Source organism: Staurois parvus, unplaced genomic scaffold, assembly GCF_062004578.1.
Source record: "Staurois parvus isolate SC_StPar_1 unplaced genomic scaffold, SC_StPar_1.0 ptg000818l, whole genome shotgun sequence".
Classification (NCBI taxonomy): domain Eukaryota; kingdom Metazoa; phylum Chordata; class Amphibia; order Anura; family Ranidae; genus Staurois; species Staurois parvus.
In genome coordinates, this window is record NW_028318614.1 from 9,188,635 (window position 1) to 9,211,540 (window position 22,906).

A 22,906-nucleotide genomic window follows, 5' to 3' on the forward strand; every position below is an offset into this window, starting at 1 on the left:
CACAGGGGAGTACCTTTATCCGCTTGTAACATCAGGAAATCGGTGATGGCCTTTCGCTGTTCGTAAAGGCGGTCTAACATGTGTAGTGTTGAATTCCACCTTGTTGCAACGTCGCAGATCAGGCGATGCTGTGGAATTCCGTTCTGCCGCTGCAGCTCAAGGAGGGTGTGCTTTGCGGTGTAGGAATGGCTGAAATGCATGCAAAGTTTACGTGACATTTTAAGGATGTCTTGCAGTGGGATGGTGGATTTTAAGAACCGCTTGACAACCAGATTGAACACGTGAGCCATGCATGGCGCATGGCACAACCTTCCTTGACGCAGAGCAGACACCATGTTCTTTCCGTTGTCGGTCAACATGGTTCCGATTTTCAGTTTGCGCGGAGACAGCCATCTGTCGATTTCTCTGTTCATTACACTCAGAAGTTCCTCCCCTGTGTGACTACGTTCGCCAAGGCATACCAGGTGCAGAACAGCGTGACACCGTTGCGCCCTGCACATGTGATATGCCGGTCGGGTAATGGGACTTGGCACGGGGGTGGCGGCTGAGGACACGGCGGAAGAAGAGGTGGTAGAGGCGGACATCTTTGCCGGACCAAGGACGTGCAAACGTGGAGGCAAAAGCGGCGTGACCTGTCCAAGTTGCTGGTGCGGCTGTGACGGCACCACGTTCACCCAGTGGGCCGTAAATGACATGTACTGTCCCTGACCGTAGTTACAGCTCCACACGTCGGCGCTGCCGTGCACTTTGGCAGAGACCGACATGCTCAAAGACTGGCCCACCATGTCTTCTACATGTGAATGCAGGGCTGGCACTGCCTTTTTGGCGAAGAAATGACGGCTTGGCACTCTCCACCGCGGCGCGGCACAAGCCATCATTTCTCTGAAAGGTGCTGAGTCCACCACTTGGAAAGGGAGGGACTGCAGCACCAGCAACTTGGACAGGAGGACGTTCAGCTTTTGCACCGTCGGGTGCGTGCTCGCAAACTGTTGTCTCTTGGAAACGGATTCCAAGAAAGACTGCTGACGGAATCCGTGAAGAGGAGTAGCAGGAGAAGGAGCATCTGAACGAGCGGAAGATGCCAACGAGCGACAACTCCCCTCAGCAGAGGTGTTGGAGCCTTGACTGGCTGATGGAGGGCGATTGACGTCGGGTGACGGAGCAAGTAACGGAGCGGGTGATGGAGCGGGGGCTGGGGCGGGCAGAACCGCCGTATCTTTATCACGGTTTTCCCAGGCCACCAAATGGCGACGCTGCATATGCTGCCGCAACGCTGTAGTCCCAACATGGGCCCCCTGGCCACGCTTGACTTTCTGGCCACATAGTCGACATACGGCTACGTTTACTTCCTCGGGCGGCTTGACGAAAAATTGCCACACCGCCGAGTAGGAAACTTTGCCCCCGATACTCCTCACTGGCTGACTGCTGCTTCCTCCGTGCACACCGGCACCACTACTGGCCGTGGTGGTAGGCTGCAGTGGAGCTGGTGCTCTACTCCGTGGCCGTTTGGCTCCACTGACACTGCTGCGACCCTGCTGCTGTCTCCTGGGCAACCCACCGACTGTTTTGCTCGCTGCCAAGCTGCCACCCTCTTCTCCTGATGATGCGGAAGAAATTGCCTGATGACGACGAGGCTGCCAAGTGCGATCAACCTCCTCATCATCAAGTAGGGTCTCCGCCTCACTACTAGCCCCCTCGGCTGCGTCTGGGTCAGGAGACAGACCTGTCTCTAGACCGGCTACCGAGCCACTCTCCTCGCCACTACTTCTTCGCCTGGCTGCTGAAAAGGCGGATGTCTCCCCCCGTTCCTGACCGCCCTCTGTTAGCTCTTCCTCACTGTACAGTGGGGCTGAGCCCACAGCATGCGATACTTCGCTTGGTGAGGGAACACCAAAGGACAGGGGCAGGTAGAGGACACGTGATTTCAGTGGGCTTGGTCCCGGGCCATGCCAACTAACGGTTGTGTCTGACGTACCCACCGACCGTTGGCTGTAGGTGTCAGAGGTGACCTGGGAAGAGGAAGACGACCGAGCCAACCAATCGACGACGGCAGGGTTGTCGGTGGAGACACGACCGCTGGATGACACCGGGAGCACTGGCCTCTGGCTGCGAATAGTGCTGCCTCGACCCCTTCCTCTGCTGCCACGTCTGCTCGCTCCTAAAACATTGCCTCCTCTGCCACTCCTCTGCATGTTGTCTGACATACTCTTTAATTAAACGATTATGTGTCCCTGAGTAACAATTCTGTGTCCCTGAGTAACAATTCTGTGTCTGTGCGAGTAACAATTCTGTGGCCCTAAGTAACAGTTCTGTGGCCCTCAGTAACAATTCTGTGTCCCTGATTAACGTTTCTGTGGCCCCAAGTAACAGTTCTGTGGCCCTCAGTAACAATTCTGTGTCTGTGCGAGTAACAATTCTGTGTCTGTGCGAGAAACAATTCTGTGGCCCTAAGTAAAGTTTCTGTGGCCCTAAGTAACAATTCTCTGGCACTCAGTAACAATTCTGTCTGTCCCTGAGTAACAATTCTCTGGCACTCAGTAACAATTCTGTCTGTCCCTGAGTAAAAATTCTGTGGCCCTAAGTAAAGTTTCTGGGGCCCTGAGTAACAATTATCTGGCACTCCGTAACAATTCTGTCTGTCCCTGAGTAACAATTCTCTGGCACTCAGTAACAATTCTGTCTGTCCCTGAGTAAAAATTCTCTGGCCCTAAGTAAAGTTTCTGTGGCCCTGAGTAACAATTCTCTGGCACTCCGTAACAATTCTGTCTGTCCCTGAGTAACAATTCTCTGGCACTCAGTAACAATTCTGTCTGTCCCTGAGTAAAAATTCTGTGGCCCTAATTAAAGTTTCTGTGGCCCTAAGTAACAATTCTCTGGCACTCAGTAACAATTCTGTCTGTCCCTGAGTAACAATTCTCTGGCACTCCGTAACAATTCTGTCTGTCCCTGAGTAACAATTCTCTGGCACTCAGTAACAATTCTGTCTGTCCCTGAGTAAAAATTCTGTGGCCCTAATTAAAGTTTCTGTGGCCCTAAGTAACAATTCTCTGGCACTCAGTAACAATTCTGTCTGTCCCTGAGTAACAATTCTCTGGCACTCCGTAACAATTCTGTCTGTCCCTGAGTAACAATTCTCTGGCACTCAGTAACAATTCTGTCTGTCCCTGAGTAAAAATTCTGTGGCCCTAAGTAAAGTTTCTGTGGCCCTGAGTAACAATTCTCTGGCACTCCGTAACAATTCTGTCTGTCCCTGAGTAACAATTCTCTGGCACTCCGTAACAATTCTGTCTGTCCCTGAGTAAAAATTCTGTGGCCCTAATTAAAGTTTCTGTGGCCCTAAGTAACAATTCTCTGGCACTCAGTAACAATTCTGTCTGTCCCTGAGTAACAATTCTCTGGCACTCGGTAACAATTCTGTCTGTCCCTGAGTAACAATTCTCTGGCACTCAGTAACAATTCTGTCTGTCCCTGAGTAAAAATTCTGTGGCCCTAATTAAAGTTTCTGTGGCCCTAAGTAACAATTCTCTGGCACTCAGTAACAATTCTGTCTGTCCCTGAGTAACAATTCTCTGGCACTCCGTAACAATTCTGTCTGTCCCTGAGTAACAATTCTCTGGCACTCAGTAACAATTCTGTCTGTCCCTGAGTAAAAATTCTGTGGCCCTAATTCAAGTTTCTGTGGCCCTAAGTAACAATTCTCTGGCACTCAGTAACAATTCTGTCTGTCCCTGAGTAACAATTCTCTGGCACTCAGTAACAATTCTGTCTGTCCCTGAGTAAAAATTCTGTGGCCCTAAGTAAAGTTTCTGGGGCCCTGAGTAACAATTATCTGGCACTCAGTAACAATTCTGTCTGTCCCTGAGTAACAATTCTCTGGCACTCAGTAACAATTCTGTCTGTCCCTGAGTAACAATTCTCTGGCACTCAGTAACAATTCTGTCTGTCCCTGAGTAAAAATTCTGTGGCCCTAAGTAAAGTTTCTGGGGCCCTGAGTAACAATTATCTGGCACTCCGTAACAATTCTGTCTGTCCCTGAGTAACAATTCTCTGGCACTCAGTAACAATTCTGTCTGTCCCTGAGTAAAAATTCTCTGGCCCTAAGTAAAGTTTCTGTGGCCCTGAGTAACAATTCTCTGGCACTCCGTAACAATTCTGTCTGTCCCTGAGTAACAATTCTCTGGCACTCAGTAACAATTCTGTCTGTCCCTGAGTAAAAATTCTGTGGCCCTAATTAAAGTTTCTGTGGCCCTAAGTAACAATTCTCTGGCACTCAGTAACAATTCTGTCTGTCCCTGAGTAACAATTCTCTGGCACTCGGTAACAATTCTGTCTGTCCCTGAGTAACAATTCTCTGGCACTCAGTAACAATTCTGTCTGTCCCTGAGTAAAAATTCTGTGGCCCTAATTAAAGTTTCTGTGGCCCTAAGTAACAATTCTCTGGCACTCAGTAACAATTCTGTCTGTCCCTGAGTAACAATTCTCTGGCACTCCGTAACAATTCTGTCTGTCCCTGAGTAACAATTCTCTGGCACTCAGTAACAATTCTGTCTGTCCCTGAGTAAAAATTCTGTGGCCCTAAGTAAAGTTTCTGTGGCCCTGAGTAACAATTCTCTGGCACTCCGTAACAATTCTGTCTGTCCCTGAGTAACAATTCTCTGGCACTCCGTAACAATTCTGTCTGTCCCTGAGTAAAAATTCTGTGGCCCTAATTAAAGTTTCTGTGGCCCTAAGTAACAATTCTCTGGCACTCAGTAACAATTCTGTCTGTCCCTGAGTAACAATTCTCTGGCACTCGGTAACAATTCTGTCTGTCCCTGAGTAACAATTCTCTGGCACTCAGTAACAATTCTGTCTGTCCCTGAGTAAAAATTCTGTGGCCCTAATTAAAGTTTCTGTGGCCCTAAGTAACAATTCTCTGGCACTCAGTAACAATTCTGTCTGTCCCTGAGTAACAATTCTCTGGCACTCCGTAACAATTCTGTCTGTCCCTGAGTAACAATTCTCTGGCACTCAGTAACAATTCTGTCTGTCCCTGAGTAAAAATTCTGTGGCCCTAATTCAAGTTTCTGTGGCCCTAAGTAACAATTCTCTGGCACTCAGTAACAATTCTGTCTGTCCCTGAGTAACAATTCTCTGGCACTCAGTAACAATTCTGTCTGTCCCTGAGTAAAAATTCTGTGGCCCTAAGTAAAGTTTCTGGGGCCCTGAGTAACAATTATCTGGCACTCAGTAACAATTCTGTCTGTCCCTGAGTAACAATTCTCTGGCACTCAGTAACAATTCTGTCTGTCCCTGAGTAACAATTCTCTGGCACTCAGTAACAATTCTGTCTGTCCCTGAGTAAAAATTCTGTGGCCCTAAGTAAAGTTTCTGTGGCCCTGAGTAACAATTCTCTGGCACTCCGTAACAATTCTGTCTGTCCCTGAGTAACAATTCTCTGGCACTCAGTAACAATTCTGTCTGTCCCTGAGTAAAAATTCTGTGGCCCTAATTAAAGTTTCTGTGGCCCTAAGTAACAATTCTCTGGCACTCAGTAACAATTCTGTCTGTCCCTGAGTAACAATTCTCTGGCACTCGGTAACAATTCTGTCTGTCCCTGAGTAACAATTCTCTGGCACTCAGTAACAATTCTGTCTGTCCCTGAGTAAAAATTCTGTGGGCCTAATTAAAGTTTCTGTGGCCCTAAGTAACAATTCTCTGGCACTCAGTAACAATTCTCTCTGTCCCTGAGTAACAATTCTCTGGCACTCAGTAACAATTCTGTCTGTCCCTGAGTAAAAATTCTGTGGCCCTAATTAAAGTTTCTGTGGCCCTAAGTAACAATTCTCTGGCACTCAGTAACAATTCTGTCTGTCCCTGAGTAACAATTCTCTGGCACTCGGTAACAATTCTGTCTGTCCCTGAGTAACAATTCTCTGGCACTCAGTAACAATTCTGTCTGTCCCTGAGTAAAAATTCTGTGGCCCTAATTAAAGTTTCTGTGGCCCTAAGTAACAATTCTCTGGCACTCATTAACAATTCTGTCTGTCCCTGAGTAACAATTCTCTGGCACTCGGTAACAATTCTGTCTGTCCCTGAGTAACAATTCTCTGGCACTCAGTAACAATTCTGTCTGTCCCTGAGTAAAAATTCTGTGGCCCTAATTAAAGTTTCTGTGGCCCTAAGTAACAATTCTCTGGCACTCAGTAACAATTCTGTCTGTCCCTGAGTAACAATTCTTTGGCACTCCGTAACAATTCTGTCTGTCCCTGAGTAACAATTCTCTGGCACTCCGTAACAATTCTGTCTGTCCCTGAGTATGAATTCTGTGGCCCTAACTAGCGTTTCTTTGTCCCTAAGTAACAGTTCTGTGGCCCTCAGTAACAGTTCTGTGTCTGTGCGAGTAACAATTCTGTGTCTGTGCGAGTAACAATTCTGTGGCCCTAAGTAACAGTTCTGTGGCCTTCAGTAACAATTCTGTGTCTGTGCGAGTAACAATTCTGTGTCTGTGCGAGTAACAATTCTGTGGCCCTAAGTAAAGTTTCTGTGGCCCTAAGTAACAATTCTCTGGCACTCAGTAACAATTCTGTCTGTCCCTGAGTAACAATTCTCTGGCACTCAGTAACAATTCTGTCTGTCCCTGAGTAAAAATTCTGTGGCCCTAAGTAAAGTTTCTGTGGCCCTGAGTAACAATTCTCTGGCACTCAGTAACAATTCTGTCTGTCCCTGAGTAACAATTCTCTGGCACTGAGTAACAATTCTGTCTGTCCCTGAGTAAAAATTCTGTGGCCCTAATTAAAGTTTCTGTGGCCCTAAGTAACAATTCTCTGGCACTCAGTAACAATTCTGTCTGTCCCTGAGTAACAATTCTCTGGCACTCAGTAACAATTCTGTCTGTCCCTGAGTAACAATTCTGTGGCCCTAATAACGTTTCTGTGGCCCTAAGTAACAATTCTCTGGCACTGAGTAACAATTCTGTCTGTCCCTGATTATGAATTCTGTGGCCCTAACTAGCGTTTCTTTGTCCCTAAATAACGATTCTGTGGCCCTCATTAACAAGTCTGTGTCCCTGAGTAATGGTTCTCTGTCCCTAAGTAACTTTTCTCTGTCCCCAATTATCGTTTCTGTGGCCCTAACTCTGTCCCTGTCCCTAGTACAGAGCGGTCTGCCTCTGTTCAATAACTGCAGGCAAATGAAGAATTCCAAAATGGCCGCTATTTATAGCTCGACCATTACACAGTGCTGGCTGGCTGGCTGCTGATAGGCTGATGCGATCACATGTAGTTGAGGCATGCATTATGGGTCAGCGCGCCTTGTCTGCGCGCCTTCCCAGACATCCCCGCTCCGTCGCCGCACATGTCAGCCGCCATTTTCTGAAAAATTTTGATTCGCGCGTCCGAATTAGGCTATTTTTCGGATTCGGCACGAATCGAAATTTTTCAGATATTCGACTCGAATTCCACTTCGGATACTTCGATTCGCTCATCTCTAATAATAATATTAAATTTAATTCAATAATATAATTAAACCAAAAACACTGAAATTTGAAATATAGCGCCAAGTTCGCACATCAGTGAGCAAAGTCGCAAAATTGTTTTTAGTGTCTGATGACGAATTTCCCTACGAATCTTTATCACTCAATTCTGCAATTGGTTCTAATTTACTATCGCTGTTCTCTAGCTGGTCTAAAACCCATTTTGACCTAAAGGGACGCTTTTTTGACGCCATGGACATTTCTCAGATTCCAGTCAGAAAGAACAGTAAAAATACAGGCAGGGCACAGGACAAAGCACTCGGGACAAAATGTATGTGAAATGGTTTGATACAGTAATGTTTACTATGTTATTTTAGTGTATTTAGTGAATGTCACTTTTTGTCATTTTCAAATTGCCCACCCTTCCGTCCCCGTACGTCCCGACGTCGCAGGGGATGAAACCCAGATGACAGATGCCAGCATCCACTGGAGGGCATTGCTGGGGACACTGCAGGAGGGACATCGCGGAGCGCAGGACAAGGTAAGTGAAGAACAGATCCCGGAGCAACGCCGCATGATAAGCCCGAGTGTAGCTCGGGGTTACCGCTTGTGGTACTGAAACTTTACCCCGAGCTACATTCGGGAATACCGCCAGGGAGGTTAACACAAATCCCCCCCAAATCCTCTCCTAACACAAATCCCCCCAATCCCCCCTCCCATCATCAGTCCTCTTCCTTTAATCCCCCCACCTAAGACAAATTAACCCAAATCCTTCCTCTAGCTAAGCCCCCTCCAAATTACCCTTCCCAGCATAAAATCCACCTTACCCAAATCCCACCAAAGCCCATTCCAGCACCCCCATAGATCCAGTCATGGCATAGAGTAGGCAAACCAGCAGCCGTGGCTGCGCCCCTAGGCAGCAGTGTGCACTAGGCAGCTGCCTAGTTTGCTTAGTGGTAGCAACGGCTATGCCCTGGACACTGGATGAACCTGTCCTGGTATTGCCTGTCACCCTCTAAGCCAGCTGTCAGTTCCATACTTTGCTGCAGACCTTGAAACTGTTGTGTAGAGTTAGAAATATTTGTCTATTTCTTCCATCACCTACAGAGTGGGACGTGTTAGAAAAGAATGGACGACAACATACTGAATTAGAAACATGTAGGTACAAAGAAAAAAAACAAAGTCTGCCTTAGTTAGAGGTGCTGGAATGCATTCATCACTGGATTTTGTCCAGAGCAGGAATGTAAGTGGGCATTGCCAAAACTCAAACTCTCCATGGACTTTTTTCCTTGATTTTTCTAATCATAATTGTATTTGGGACTACAGGAAAATATCACAAGATTCTCCAAAGCTCTAGTAAAATACAACCATTATGTCTTCCTCAGCAGACTCCTGATCAGTATACAAAATAGTCCAATGAAAGTACTACATACAGAGAATAGGATATCTCACCTCCCTTAGCACTTTTGATTTTTAAAGCAGAACTTCAATCTCTCAGTCAACATTGACTATTTTTAATCATTATGCTGCTAGCATTAGTCAACAGATAATAAAGTATATTATATGTAATTATTTTAAACTTTTTTTTTTACATTTCTTCAGTTACTTCCTGATTTCCATGCCTAGGCAAAATATGTCATACATCCCAGGAGTCTTCAGGAGGGCAGGAGGGGTTTTCTCAGCTAAGCACACCCTCCTACCTACATGCCTAAGCTAAGGGCAGATGGAATCCAGGAAGTAGATGCTATGTGAATCATCTGCCCCTACTCAAGATGGCCACAGCCAGAAATGCTAGAGGGTGTTTTTCAAAGTGATTTCTTTGAAAAATAAAGCATGGAGACATGGATTGATAGGGGAATTTGCTTTGAATATTAAAAATGAATTAAATGATGTTTTTGATTTGTGGTGCTCAAATGCTGTGTAGTTCTGCTTTAATGCCTCTGGTAAATGTACAAAAGAGAGCATCATTCACAAGCCTTGGACAGTAACAAACTCCTCGTTTGGGAAATTCACCCTCACTTTGTGTTCTGGGAAACGAACAGGATCTTTCTAGTGGGCACACAAACATTAACAAAAAACAAATCCATTTAGTACCTAACCCTTTTGGCTAGTATCTGGGAGTACATGGCTAATGGTGATATTGTATTAAACCTTAAGGTGTCAGCAACTTGAAAAAGGGGTCCTGTATGGCCCCCAAAACATTGGTGTAAAATGTTTTCTTCCACATTTTTGCTGTCACCTATGCCTTATCACCTCTTTAAAATTGTAAGGTTCATGCTTGCGTTTTCTTGTTTTCATTAATAAAAGTCTGACTTGACTTAAAGTTAAATTCCAGTCACAATCCTGTCTCCAGTGGCAGCATCTGTGTGCAGAAAAGAAGGCCATAGACTCGTTATAGGGCATCCAATATTGGCTGTTGGCAGGGCCGATGCTAGACTATTTTGCGCCCTAGGCAAGACCAGCTACTTGTCCCCCCCCCCCCCCAAAAAAAATACAATTTTTTACAAACAGTGGAAATTATTAAATTAACAAAATATGAAACTGGTAAATGTCTTTTAATTTGCAAAAATAAGTGTCATAAAATTTCACCAGCACCAATGCATCCACACTCTGACAGACCTCAGGCTGGAATTCCCAGGCAATGGGGGGGAGATAAAACACAGTTCAGCAGGCAGCTAAACTGAGCAATTGCACACGGTGACAGATCTGACACAACACACCACCACCAGCACTTGCACAGATCAGCAGACACTAGAAGAACAGGCTGTGGAATTGTGATGATGTTGTCACTCACTGATACATGCACATGTAATGAATGGCATGTCTCAGGACACACTCACACAGACACAAGACATCAGAGTCAGACATTACCTTCCTCCGCAGGCTCAGCTCCGCCTCCTCTGATGAATGGGAAGAGAAGGGGTGGAACTCCACAGTGATAAGCAGCCGGTTTGTAGTAAGGCACTGAGTCTGATAGGAACACTGGAAGGAACAGCAGCTCAACTGCTACACTGGCCCTAGACACCCAACATTTTCCTCTGTCCTTTCTTCCTCCTCTCTGCCACCCCTCCTCTCAGCTGAAGGATCATTCATGATGTGGCGGCATCCCACACAGAGAGAGTACCAGCCTGTGCTGTGCCCAGGTGCCTTTGACAGCCGCCTAGTTTGCCTAGTGGAAACGCCGGCCCTGGCTGTCAAGGTTGGATAGCATAGGCTTAGAACAGTGGAGGGTTGGTTATAACCTTACTTAGATTGTGGCTGGAATTCTACTTTAACCGTTCCTCTCTATATTAAAAAATGTTCTGTCTGTGTTCTCAATGGATAGATTTCCCTAACTTACTGTCCTGGTGACAACAAAAAATGTAGGCAAGTTCAGTCTGTTTTCTCCATTGTGGATGGCGCTCACCCTGAATCTAACTACAGCCTGGAGAGGAAGTCAAGGGAAGCATGGTTTATTTATGTTTTCCTGAGTCAATAGAGCAGCATTCAGGTTGGCTACACTGCAGCTATGTGACCCCTGGCAGCCATTTTGGGTTAGTAGGTTCTATATACAGTGGGGATCGAAAGTTTGGGCACCCCAGCTAAACATTTGTATTAATGTGCATAAAGAAGCCAAGGAAAGATGGAAAAATCTCCAAAAGGCATCAAATTACAGATTAGACATTCTTATAATATGTCAACAAAAGTTAGATTTTATTTCCATCATTTACACTTTCAAAATAACAGAAAACAAAAAAATGGCATCTGCAAAAGTTTGGGCACCCTCAAATTACAGATTAGACATTCTTATAATATGTCAACAAAAGTTAGATTTTATTTCCATCATTTACACTTTCAAAATAACAGAAAACAAAAAAATGGCATCTGCAAAAGTTTGGGCACCCTGCAGAATTTATAGCATGCACTGCCCCCTTTGCCAAGCTGAGACCTGCCAGTGTCATGGATTGTTCTCAATCATCGTCTGGGAAGACCAGGTGATGTCAATCTCAAAGGTTTTAAATGCCCAGACTCATCTGACCTTGCCCCAACAATCAGCACCATGGGTTCTTCTAAGCAGTTGTCTAGAAAACTGAAACTGAAAATAGTTGACGCTCACAAAGCTGGAGAAGGCTATAAGAAGATAGCAAAGCATTTTCAGATGTCAATATCGTCTGTTCGGAATGTAATTAAGAAATGGCAGTCATCAGGAACAGTGGAAGTTAAAGCAAGATCTGGAAGACCAAGAAAAATATCAGACAGAACAGCTCGCAGGATTGTGAGAAAAACAATTCAAAACCCACGTTTGACTGCACAATCCCTCCAGAAAGATCTGGCAGACACTGGAGTTGTGGTATACTATTCCACTATAAAGAGATACTTGTACAAATATGGTCTTCATGGAAGAGTCATCAGAAGAAAACCTCTGCTACGTCCTCACCACAAAAATCATCGTTTGAACTTTGCAAATGAACATATAGACAAGCCTGATGCATTTTGGAAACAAGTTCTGTGGACCGATGCGGTTAAAATTGAACTTTTTGGCTGGAATGAGCAAAGGTACGTTTGGAGAAGAAGGGGCACAAAATTTAATGAAAAGAACCTCTGTCCAACTGTTAAGCATGGGGATGGATCAATCATGCTTTGGGGTTGTGTTGCAGCCAGTGGCACAGGGAACATCTCACAAGTAGAAGGAAAAATAGATTCAATAAAATTTCAGCAAATTTTGGATGGTAACTTGATGCCATCTGTGAAAAAGCTGAAGTTAAAGAGAGGATGGCTTCTACAAATGGATAATGATCCTAAACACACCTCGAAATCAACGAGGGATTACATCAAGAGGCGTAAACTGAAGGTTTTGCCATGGCCTTCACAATCTCCTGACCTCAACATAATTGAAAATCTATGGATAGACCTTAAAAGAGCAGTGCGTGACAGACAGCCCAGAAATCTCAAAGAACTGGAAGACTTTTGTAAGGAAGAATGGGCAAAGACACCTCAAACAAGAATTGAAAGACTCATGGCTGGCTACAAAAAGCGTTTACAAGCTGTGATACTTGCCAAAGGGGGCAGTACAAGATATAAACTCTGCAGGGTGCCCAAACTTTTGCAGACACCATTTTTTTGTTTTCTGTTATTTTGAAAGTGTAAATGATGGAAATAAAATCTAACTTTTGTTGACATATTATAAGAATGTCTAATCTGTAATTTGATGCCTTTTGGAGATTTTTCCATCTTTCCTTGGCTTCTTTATGCACATTAATACAAATGTTTAGCTGGGGTGCCCAAACTTTCAATCCCCACTGTAAGTCCCTGCTCCAGGGTTTTGGCATGCATTCTTGAGCGTGGCTAGTGTAGAAAGAGAGACCCAGCAGCGGTAAGGAAAGGTTCCAGACGAGAAGGGCCACATATTTGTTCTGCACTGAATTGTGGGTTATTCCCTAAGCTGTTTGTACTATTGATATTCTGCATAATACAAATTTCAAGCTTACTGCAACTTGACTACCTACGCACCACGCTGCACCTCCCCACAAGAAGTAAGGGTTTGGCTGAACGTTTGACTGAAGTTTCCAGTTAAAGCGTATGTAAACCCAGAAGTATTATTTATGACAGCTTACGATTCTCTAGATCAGGGATGCTCAAACTGTGACCCACGGGTCACATGTGGCCCTCTGAGCCCTCTGATGTGACCCTTGACCTCAAACCAGGCAAGAGCAATTCTATTATATCCTGTGGGTTTGGTGCAAAATAAAATTGGACTCTATGGCAAAGTACAGTTAACCCGGAGGAAAGCCACAGGTACACTGTGCTGTACTTGTGGTGCAGGTAAACTGCAGCGTATCAGTGTCAAATCAGCCTTATAGGGGACTCAGAACAGGAATAGCACATTTACATTTGTGGTGTGGGGGCTGTAAAACTCCATGGTTGAGACATATTTTACCACATACCCCCAGCCACAGGTGTAGTGTTAGGGGTCTCAATGGCAACCCTGCCCCATGCTCCAGGGGGCCTGTGCGACCTTCATGTCACATTTTGTTTACACTTAGACAGAGATTGCGGCAAAGGCGGCATATACAGGAACTGATCATCTCCATTTTCCTCCTGCAACCACTGAAAGCCGGCCAGAATTCAGTAGCTGCAGGAGGAAAATGTTCTTTGCTATCGAAATTCTGAACCATTTCATTTAATCGTGGCCCGCAACTGGTTACCGAATCACTTAATTGGCCCTCGCTCTTCAAAAGGTTGAGCACCCCTGATCTAGATGATGTGACTGGGCTGCATTAGTTTCTTTTTTTCCAGTATTTTTTCTTTTGTACATCTTACTGTATTTATAAAGGGAGCTATGGTTGTCACCTGTCAAAGTTGAACCACAAATATGTCTTCCTCTCTTCATTTCCATTGCATGGGGGAAGATGGAGGATCAACAGTTTACAGAAGAAAAAAAACACTGTGCTTTTACTTAAAGTGTGCACAAAATATTAGATTATTTGAGCATAAAAATTTAAAATGCAGCTACCACATCTACTGGTAAGCTGCAGTATATTACATCTTGTTTTGGATTCAGTTATTTTGTATCTGTAATTACAGCTCTACAAATGTGTGCATAGAAAGGTCCTAGGATAAGAGTAATGATGGCAAGAATTGTGTGCCACAGGACATCATAAAAGGTTTTCTTCCATAGAACCTTCTTATTTTTAGTTACACCCCTTTGGATAAGTTGGCTGGTATGTGGTTTGATTACCACGGGTGGACTGACAACTCATGGGGCCCCCGGGCAATAGGGGATCATGGGGCCCTTGTGTCCTCGCCCCCACACCCAAAAAAGCTTATGAAAAAGCCAATGAAAGGTACCAGGGGCATCTCATGGGGCCCCCTACTGACCCCGGGCCCTTGGGCAGTGCCGAGTTCTCGAATGGTCAGTCCGCCCCTATTGATTACTTACATGAACATAAAAATCTCAGGAGACAACAGAATCGTAAATCACTATTATAGCATGCAATAAACACATATTGTTATTTTATTACAATATGATTATTCCAGATTTATGGGCAAAACATCACTCTGTGTAGGCGTTGAAAAGCAAAATATCATATACATAAACACTGATACCAAACTGCTCTTGGAAAAGTAACACAGAATGGGAATTTATTTTATGACCAAGAGGCTGAAATTAATTAATTCGATATGTGACTTTTTTATCACTTTTCCACCCTTATACCGTGTACTTGTTGTTTTCATTAAATGTTATACTTATGTATTCCTTGTCTAGGTACAAATCGGATGCACAAAAATTAGTAGAGCATGGAGCACAGATATTGAAAAATATATGTAATTCAACCTGAGGGAACAATCACACTGCTAATGGCCCAGAAACTCATTAAAGCTGATTGTCATTTCCTGGGAAGTGTAGCAGGAGTGTGATGAATTGACACCTGGGAATCGTGAAATGTGTATTACATTTCACATAGCACTGTCTAAGTACCCAGTAAACACAAATAAGAAATTTAGAAGGGTATTGAAAAGAACAATTCTGTCTAATACAAGAGAAGAATTAACTTTCTGTTCATTTAACAGGCTTTTCCTATTAATAAGAAAGGTGAGAATTTCATCTCAAGCATAGCCCTCTAGGAGCTACATGAGACAAGGTTTTCAACTTGGATAACATATACAAATCATACTAGTGTAGTGGATTACTCATTTGCTCAGATGCAGGATCAGGCCCCTTTGAATCCTTTTCCCATAGTTCACTGGGTTCTTAGGCACACCCGATGAAGATACGTTTCTCTGCTTTCCTCCCTTAGTGGATCAAAGAGGCTACACTTGATGAGGCATAGGTAGCTGAGCGAAAGATCTACAGCCAGTGGAATGGCCTTCCACTGTCAGAACCATTGTGTGGACAGCTGGGCCGAAGCCCAATAGTTTGTAGCTTCTTTGCAAGATCGAATTACTGTAGGAGGTCCTTATTTAATCAGCAAATTGTTTGATAACATGTTACTGTGCTTACTCTATCTGATTACTGGTACAGCACAATAATCCAGGCATACTAATAAAAGAAATTTACTTAAAAATCTCCTTTTTTTCTTGGAAATGAGAACCTTGGAAGCTGCTCACAAGTGCCACCAAATCCCCTCCACTTTACTTCAAAAACATGTAGAACTGCAAACAGTTGTCGATTAACTATTTCTCCATTATAAAGACTGCTTTCTTCACACAATGTACAAAATATGCAGACAAATGTGGAAGACTTCTTTTACACTCTATCTGTGCCAAATATTCACAGACTTATTTAGCAAAAGTGCTGTTACCTACTAAAGAGTCTAATCCCTAATTAGTCTAGATCAGGGGTGGGCAAACTTTTTGACTTGAGGGTTCATATATTGGACCCGGGGCCGGACCAAGAGTATATAAATGATGTGTATGTGTCATCCATAGTAAGTATAGAAATATTCCCCCATAGTAAGCATAGTAATTAATCCCCCATATAGTAAGCATAGTAATTCATCCCCCATATAGTAATTCATCCTCCATATAGTAATTCATCCCCCATATAGTAATTCATCCCCCATAGTAATTCATCCCCCATATAGTAATTCATCCCCCATAGTAATTCATCCCCCATATAGTAATTCATCCCCCATAGTAATTCATCCCCCATATAGTAATTCATCCCCCATATAGTAATTCATCCCCCATAGTAATTCATCCCCCATATAGTAATTCATCCCCCCTATAGTAATTCATCCCCCAGATAGTAATTCATCCCCCAGATAGTAATTCATCCCCCATATAGTAATTCATCCCCCATAGTAATTCATCCCCCCTATAGTAATTCATCCCCCATATTAATTCATCCCCCATAGTAATTCATCCCCCATATAGTAATTCATCCCCCATAGTAATTCATCCCCCCTATAGTAATTCATTCCCCATATTAATTCATCCCCCATATTAAGTCCCCAAGTCCCCCCTGTGTCAATTCACTTACCTTTGCTCCGCGCGTTCCTCTCGCCGTGTTCCCGCGCCGTTCCGGTGTAGCATGAAAATCTGTCTCCTATGAGGATCTGTCCCCCTCAACGTATCTGCGCACGTGCCAGTTTCAGGCATTAGCAGCCGATCGGCGATCTCCGGCACATGCGCAGATACGTCGAGGGGGACAGATCCTCATAGGAGACAGATTTTCATGCTACATCGGTCTTCAGGGCGGACTGTGAGAGGAGCCTAGCTCAGCGGGCTGGATTAAAAGGTGCGCCGGGCCGTAGTTTGCCCATTGCTGGTCTAGATTCATATGTGAGGTCTATCAAATTGCTTACCCTTAAACAGAGTGTTGCTGAGACTCTACCTACATTTTACTACTCTTGGAATACTAGGCATCATACCTTCACCTCCCATGTGGAACAGTCAGGGCCCCTATGATTTTGAAGGGACCTTCTATAAACATTTCAAGGACACCCTTTCTTCCATGCTCACAGACATCTTCAGTCAGATGTCTGCAACAGTGCCCCTTCCCAAAGCAATTTTTAAGAGGCCCATATCACTCTCATCCTCAAACCCCAGAAGGACCCCACACACTGCTTGAGTTACAGACCTATCTCTGGTACATTTAATACATTTGTTGATAAATTGCTAAATTTATACCAAATTATTTGCCAGTAGGTTAAATCCCCACATACCCGCCCTCTTATACATTGAACAAGTTCACCCCCCTGAGAGAACCATGTGATAACATCATCCAAACTATTACCCTTGTAGATTAGGCCACTAAACATTATCATCCATTTTGTCTCCTTTCAGTTGATGCCCAAAATACATTTGATGATCTTGACTGAACAGTTGAGCATTGAATCTAATCTCCTTGATTTATATGACCAACTGATGGTCAGAATTTAGAATAATGGTATTGTTTCTGACTTAGTCTGCATAGGTAATGAGACCCACCAGGGTTGGACAATCTCCCCATATCTCTACATCCTTGCAATAGAGAGCTTGGTTAGGCCAATCCACAACAACACAGATATTCAGTGTATAAAAACGGATCATGAAAACAATAAAATGGGGCTTTACATGACGTGACAGTGCAAGGCTGTGCCACTGGGGAAATGATCAGGAAAATTACACAGGTTTTGCATGTTTGCTGAGTGCAGGACTACAGAGCTTTGATTTTAAGCAGAGAAAACTGCTTTTTCAGCTTTCTCCGGATTATGGTATTTCCAGGTGGGGCTTTGTAGTTTAAAGATTTAAAAGTGACTTGGAAGGGAAGAAATGTCCAAACCAGTGCCAGGTTTTGTGAAAAACAAGCAAGGTATGTGACCAGGTGCACACAGTCCTTTTTATGATGGTCTGTTGTGCAGTTGGAGTTGCATTGGCTGGAGACAGACCCCTGTTAGTAGAGGTGTGGTGCCTTTCAGAAACTACATACCATTGTGGGAAACCTCTTGCCAAAGGACTGAGAAAACCAGGACAGTTATGCAGACCTGCAGGACCAATAGAGGGTCTGAGAGGTCAAGAAAACGGAGACGGTTAGCGGGCCCAGGTGGGCTGGAGGTCTCTTGAGTGAGTGAACCCAGGGGGCTGGAGAATCCTGTTGGAGACCAGGAGTTGGCTCGTGAAGCTGGGTACTGCAAACTGAGGCCTAAGTGAGCTGGGAAAATTCAGGGTTCCAAAAGCAGGTGTGCTGCCAAAGCGTAGCCAGGTGACGTGGCATTTTTTATACTGTCATTATTTGTGGTTTGTTGAAGAAGAACCCCTGTGTGGGTAATCCATCTTATGTTGGACTTTTGCTTTATTTTTAGCCTTTTTAATTAGAGTGGGCTTCCATGCCCTTAAATAAAGTTCAGACTGACAGGAAATCACTTGGTAAATGTATCTACCACTAGAGCTGAACATCCCCCAAAATCACAATGAACAATGTTTTTGCGTATGTATCTAATCCTAAATTAGCACTACCTTTCATTTTACAGGAATTCAATACTTTTGGCTCCATTAGTAACTTCTAAGTAAACACCCATGAATCAATAACCCTTGATTCATCTCTCCCTCCCTGGAGAATGACAGTTTTTACAGGACAGCTTTCTTTTTCAGTGGACCACTAATGTTATCAAATGTCTTGGGATAATGATACCTGCTGACTTTACTTAACTCTATAATAATAAATCTTAATCTAAATCTCCTGCTGTTACACAATTCAATCCAACAGTTTAGAGACTAGTCGGGTAAAAATGGTTGCATTTTGGGCATCTTCATGCATGTCTTATGTACTACCTATACTAGTTCTGAAAACGTTTTTGCAAATTAAATATAGTACTTTTCAAATTTATATGGGCCCATTTGCCTGCCCCAATGCAATATGATATCCTAGTTATGCGAAAGACTAGTTTACACAAAGGGGCGGACTGACCATTTGGAAACTCGGGCACTGCCCGAGGGCCGGGGGTCAGTAGGGGGCCCCTGCTACCTTTTTCATAGGCTTTTTTGAGTTTGGGACACAGGGGCCCCATGATCTCCTATTGCCCGGGAGGCCCCATGAGTTGTCAGTCCGCCCCTGTTTACATACTTTATACGCATATATTATATCAGGGGTTAAAATTTCGAGTCCAGACCTACTAGCCGGTCACAAAACTTACTCTCCACCAGTTGCCCCACCCAACCTTGCCCAGGCCCGCCCCCAACCCCACCCCCTTAAAGCTTATGAACTTACATTTTTCTTTAGAATAAAGAGTCCAAAATATAAAACTGTACGCAGTAATGTATATCCCAGCTCCCCTGTACTCCATTATAGTGATATGACATGTATACAGTAATGTATATCCCAGCTCCCCTGTACTCCATTATAGTGATATGACGTGTATACAGTAATGTATATCCCAGCTCCCCTGTACTCCATTATAGTGATATGACATGTACACAGTAATGTATATCCCAGCTCCCCTGTACTCCATTATAGTGATATGACATGTACATAGTAATCACTACTGTATACATGTCATATCACTATAATGGAGTACAGGGGATGTCAGGAATGGACTCAGCACTGGTGGTGGGACTCACCTGCCATGTGGGCTGCAGTACCAGGGCTGACCAGCGGGTGCTCTCAGCAGCCAGAAGCTCACTCCTGCAGTCAGCTAACACCTGGGGCTGATTGCAGGAGGTGTATTTAAGGAATGACCAGGCCTGTGATCAGGGCCTTGGTGTATGTTTCCCATGAGCCCCTGTACCTGGTATCCTGTGTTCCTGCCTATCTGCCTAGTTGCTGACCCTGCTTTGATCCTGACCTCTGCTGACCGTCTCCTGTTGAACCCCTGGCTTGCTTGACCATCCTTCTGCCTGATCCTCTGTACCGCGCTGCCCGTGAGTTACTTAACCTGGCTTGTGACCCTGACTATTCTCTGCCTGCTCTTCTGGTACCTCACTGCCCGCACGTTGCTGGCCTGGCCTGCCTGATTACGCCTGACGCTACCCAGACGATCCATCCATCCCGCACGGATCCAGTCACTACTGTGCAAACCTGCCAGTCAGGCTTTTCCCTGGTACATACCCTCGGCGGACCCCTCTACCACAGTTGGTTGCACTCAGGGGCCGCGACCTGGTCTCAGTCCTGCGCAAAGTCCATCCCACCATCAGGGGCTCTGGTGAAAAGGCAGACTGGGGCTTAGACTCCGTGCCCTGGGGAATCCTGTTCTGTGGGTCACTAGAGATCCCGCCGGGCGGTGCCTGACAGTACCTTACGGCCCGCCTGACCATTCCACCTCTCCAGCCCTGACTACGCCTGGGTTCCTGAAGCCTGCTACTTCCCTGTGTCAGTCCACACATTTCTGGTCACACCCAGAGATCCCTGACAGGGGAGCTGGGATATACATTACGGTATACATGTCATATCACTATAATGGAGTACAGGGGAGCTGGGATATACATTACGGTATACATGTCATATCACTATAATGGAGTACAGGGGAGCTGGGTTATACATTACTGTGTACATGTCATATCACTATAATGGAGTACAGGGGAGCTGGGATATACATTACTGAGTAATGTATATCCCAGCTCCCCTGTACTCCATTATAGTTATATGACATGTTGTATACAGTACTTACTCCCAGTCCCTCCGAGTCCCCTGCGGCGGTGAAGAGCGTGTCTTCTCTCAGCGGAGCCGAAGAAGCTGGAAAATGGAAGTTGTAAACCGGAACTCGGCTTCACAATGAGGCTTGGAGCGCAGGTGCAGACGCTCCATGCTTCATCTGTGCTCGCTGCTCGCCGACCGCCACAGAGGAATTTATCCTTGCATTTGGCGAACGGGCAAGTGGCTTTTTCAAACCCTGTATTATATTATAGACTGGATATTTCAAAGTAGCAATAAACACTTGGTCATGTTTGAGGAGTACCTCTCTCCCATTTAAGGCCATATCCTGGATACAGCTTCAACGTTCTTTTTACTCATTTACTCTCTCATTTTACATTCCTCCGCTCCTAAAAGTATGGGCCTCTACACATTCTCAGAAGTTATCCTCCTGTACAGGACCATTTCCCTTTTGGGAAATCCAGAGTACCCCCCAGGCTTATAATGCTCTTTATTGCTTGCTCAGTTATGCACCCACCTTTCACTTGTGGTCACCTTGTGAAAATTAAACCACTCTCCTTTCTTTCCCCCAACATGAACCCCATGTTCGGGCCACTGTTTAAAACCCCACTCATACGCCTCACCACAATTATCCACCTAAACATTATATTATAGTGGTCTGGGAAAAGGAATTCAGTCACCAACGAAATAGGCATCTTCAAAATGTTTACATAACTTAATATGAGTACAACCAGCAGGCCAGGAGAGGAGCTTCAAGGTCTTAGTGCAATAGTATAGATACCCATTTAACCTGCATAGGATATTCTTCCTGCTTTCTGGCCAGTGTTTTGGAGATGTGAAAATGATATGGACTCATTGGTTCACATTTGGTGGACCTTTAGCCCTAATTTGAATATTTTGGAGATCGCTATCTAATCACTGATGCCTTCCATCAGGTATATAGAGCCCAATGGCTATTAATATACATTTATACAGTGCGTGTATATATATTTGTATATACACACACACATACCGTATTTTTCGCTCCATAAGACGCACCTAGGTTTTAGAGGCAGAAAACAGGAAAAAAAAAATTCTGAACTAATGGACTGCAGACAGTACAGGGGATGACCAGAGACTGCGAACAGCACAGGGGATGACCAGAGACTGCGGACAGCACAGGGGATGACCAGAGACTGCGGACAGCACAGGGGATGACCAGAGACTGCGGACAGAACAGGGGATGACCAGAGACTGCGGACAGCACAGGGGATGACCAGAGACTGCGGACAGCACAGGGGATGACCAGAGACTGCGGACAGCACAGGGGATGACCAGAGACTGCGGACAGCACAGGGGATGACTGCTGACCTTTGGGGAGGTGGGGAGCGGGTACCTGAATTTGACAGGTACCCGCTCTTACTTCCGCAGAGTTTTTGTTTGATCTTACCTGTTCCTCGATCCAGCCGCGCGCTGTCTTCCCGGCTTCTGTAATGGCGCTCGGCATGACAGCCGGGTGCCCAGTGCACATGAGCGAGAAGCACTTGCGCTTTGTGATTGGTCCGGTGGCTTCTGGGATCTGTCATGTGTCCCAGGTACCGCCTTACCATTCACAAAAAGCATCGCTTCTTGCGCATGCGCACTTGGCACCCGGCTGTCATGCCCAGTGCCCACACTACAGAAGCCGGAAGACAGCGCGCCGCTGGATAGAGGAACAGGTAAGATCAAAGAACAAAGAAGTAAGAGCAGGTACCTGTCAAATTCAGGTACCCGCTCCCCACCTCCCCAAAGGTCAGCAGTCATCTCCATAAGGTCCCGCTGCAGAGCTGAGCGGCCGGCCCCGGTATTCTGACACTGCCGCGGTGGAAATACCGGACCGGCCGCTCCATATTCACCCCATAAGACGCACTGACATTTCCCCCCCCTTTTTTGGGGGAAAAAAGTGCGTCTTATGGAGCGAAAAATACGGTACACACACAGGGGTAGGAAAAATAATAGAAACACTACATGATTTGCAGGTGTGAAAGTGATGACATGTTTTGCATTGAGAACAGAAGTGAAAAATTCTTTTGCTTCTGCTGTGTGATGAGACACCTAGCTAACAGGTGGGAAGCCTCACTTTTTTCATTCACTGTGTGTGCTGTTAGTAATACAAAGTCATGTCAGAGCTTACTGAGCTTCAAAGAGGGCAAATTGTTGGTGCCGCTTAGCTGGTGCCTCCTTGACTGAAGTTGACAATTTATTTGCTGTGTCACAAGGTACGGTATCGAAGGTTATGACGGCATATACAGTTTCCAGGAACACGGCGTCTGATAAGCATAAGCGCGGTCGACATGGTCAGCTGACCGAAAGAGACAAAAGGACATTGCGCAGGATTGTGAGCTGTAATAAGAAAACTTCTGCAAAACTGACTGGAGAGCTCA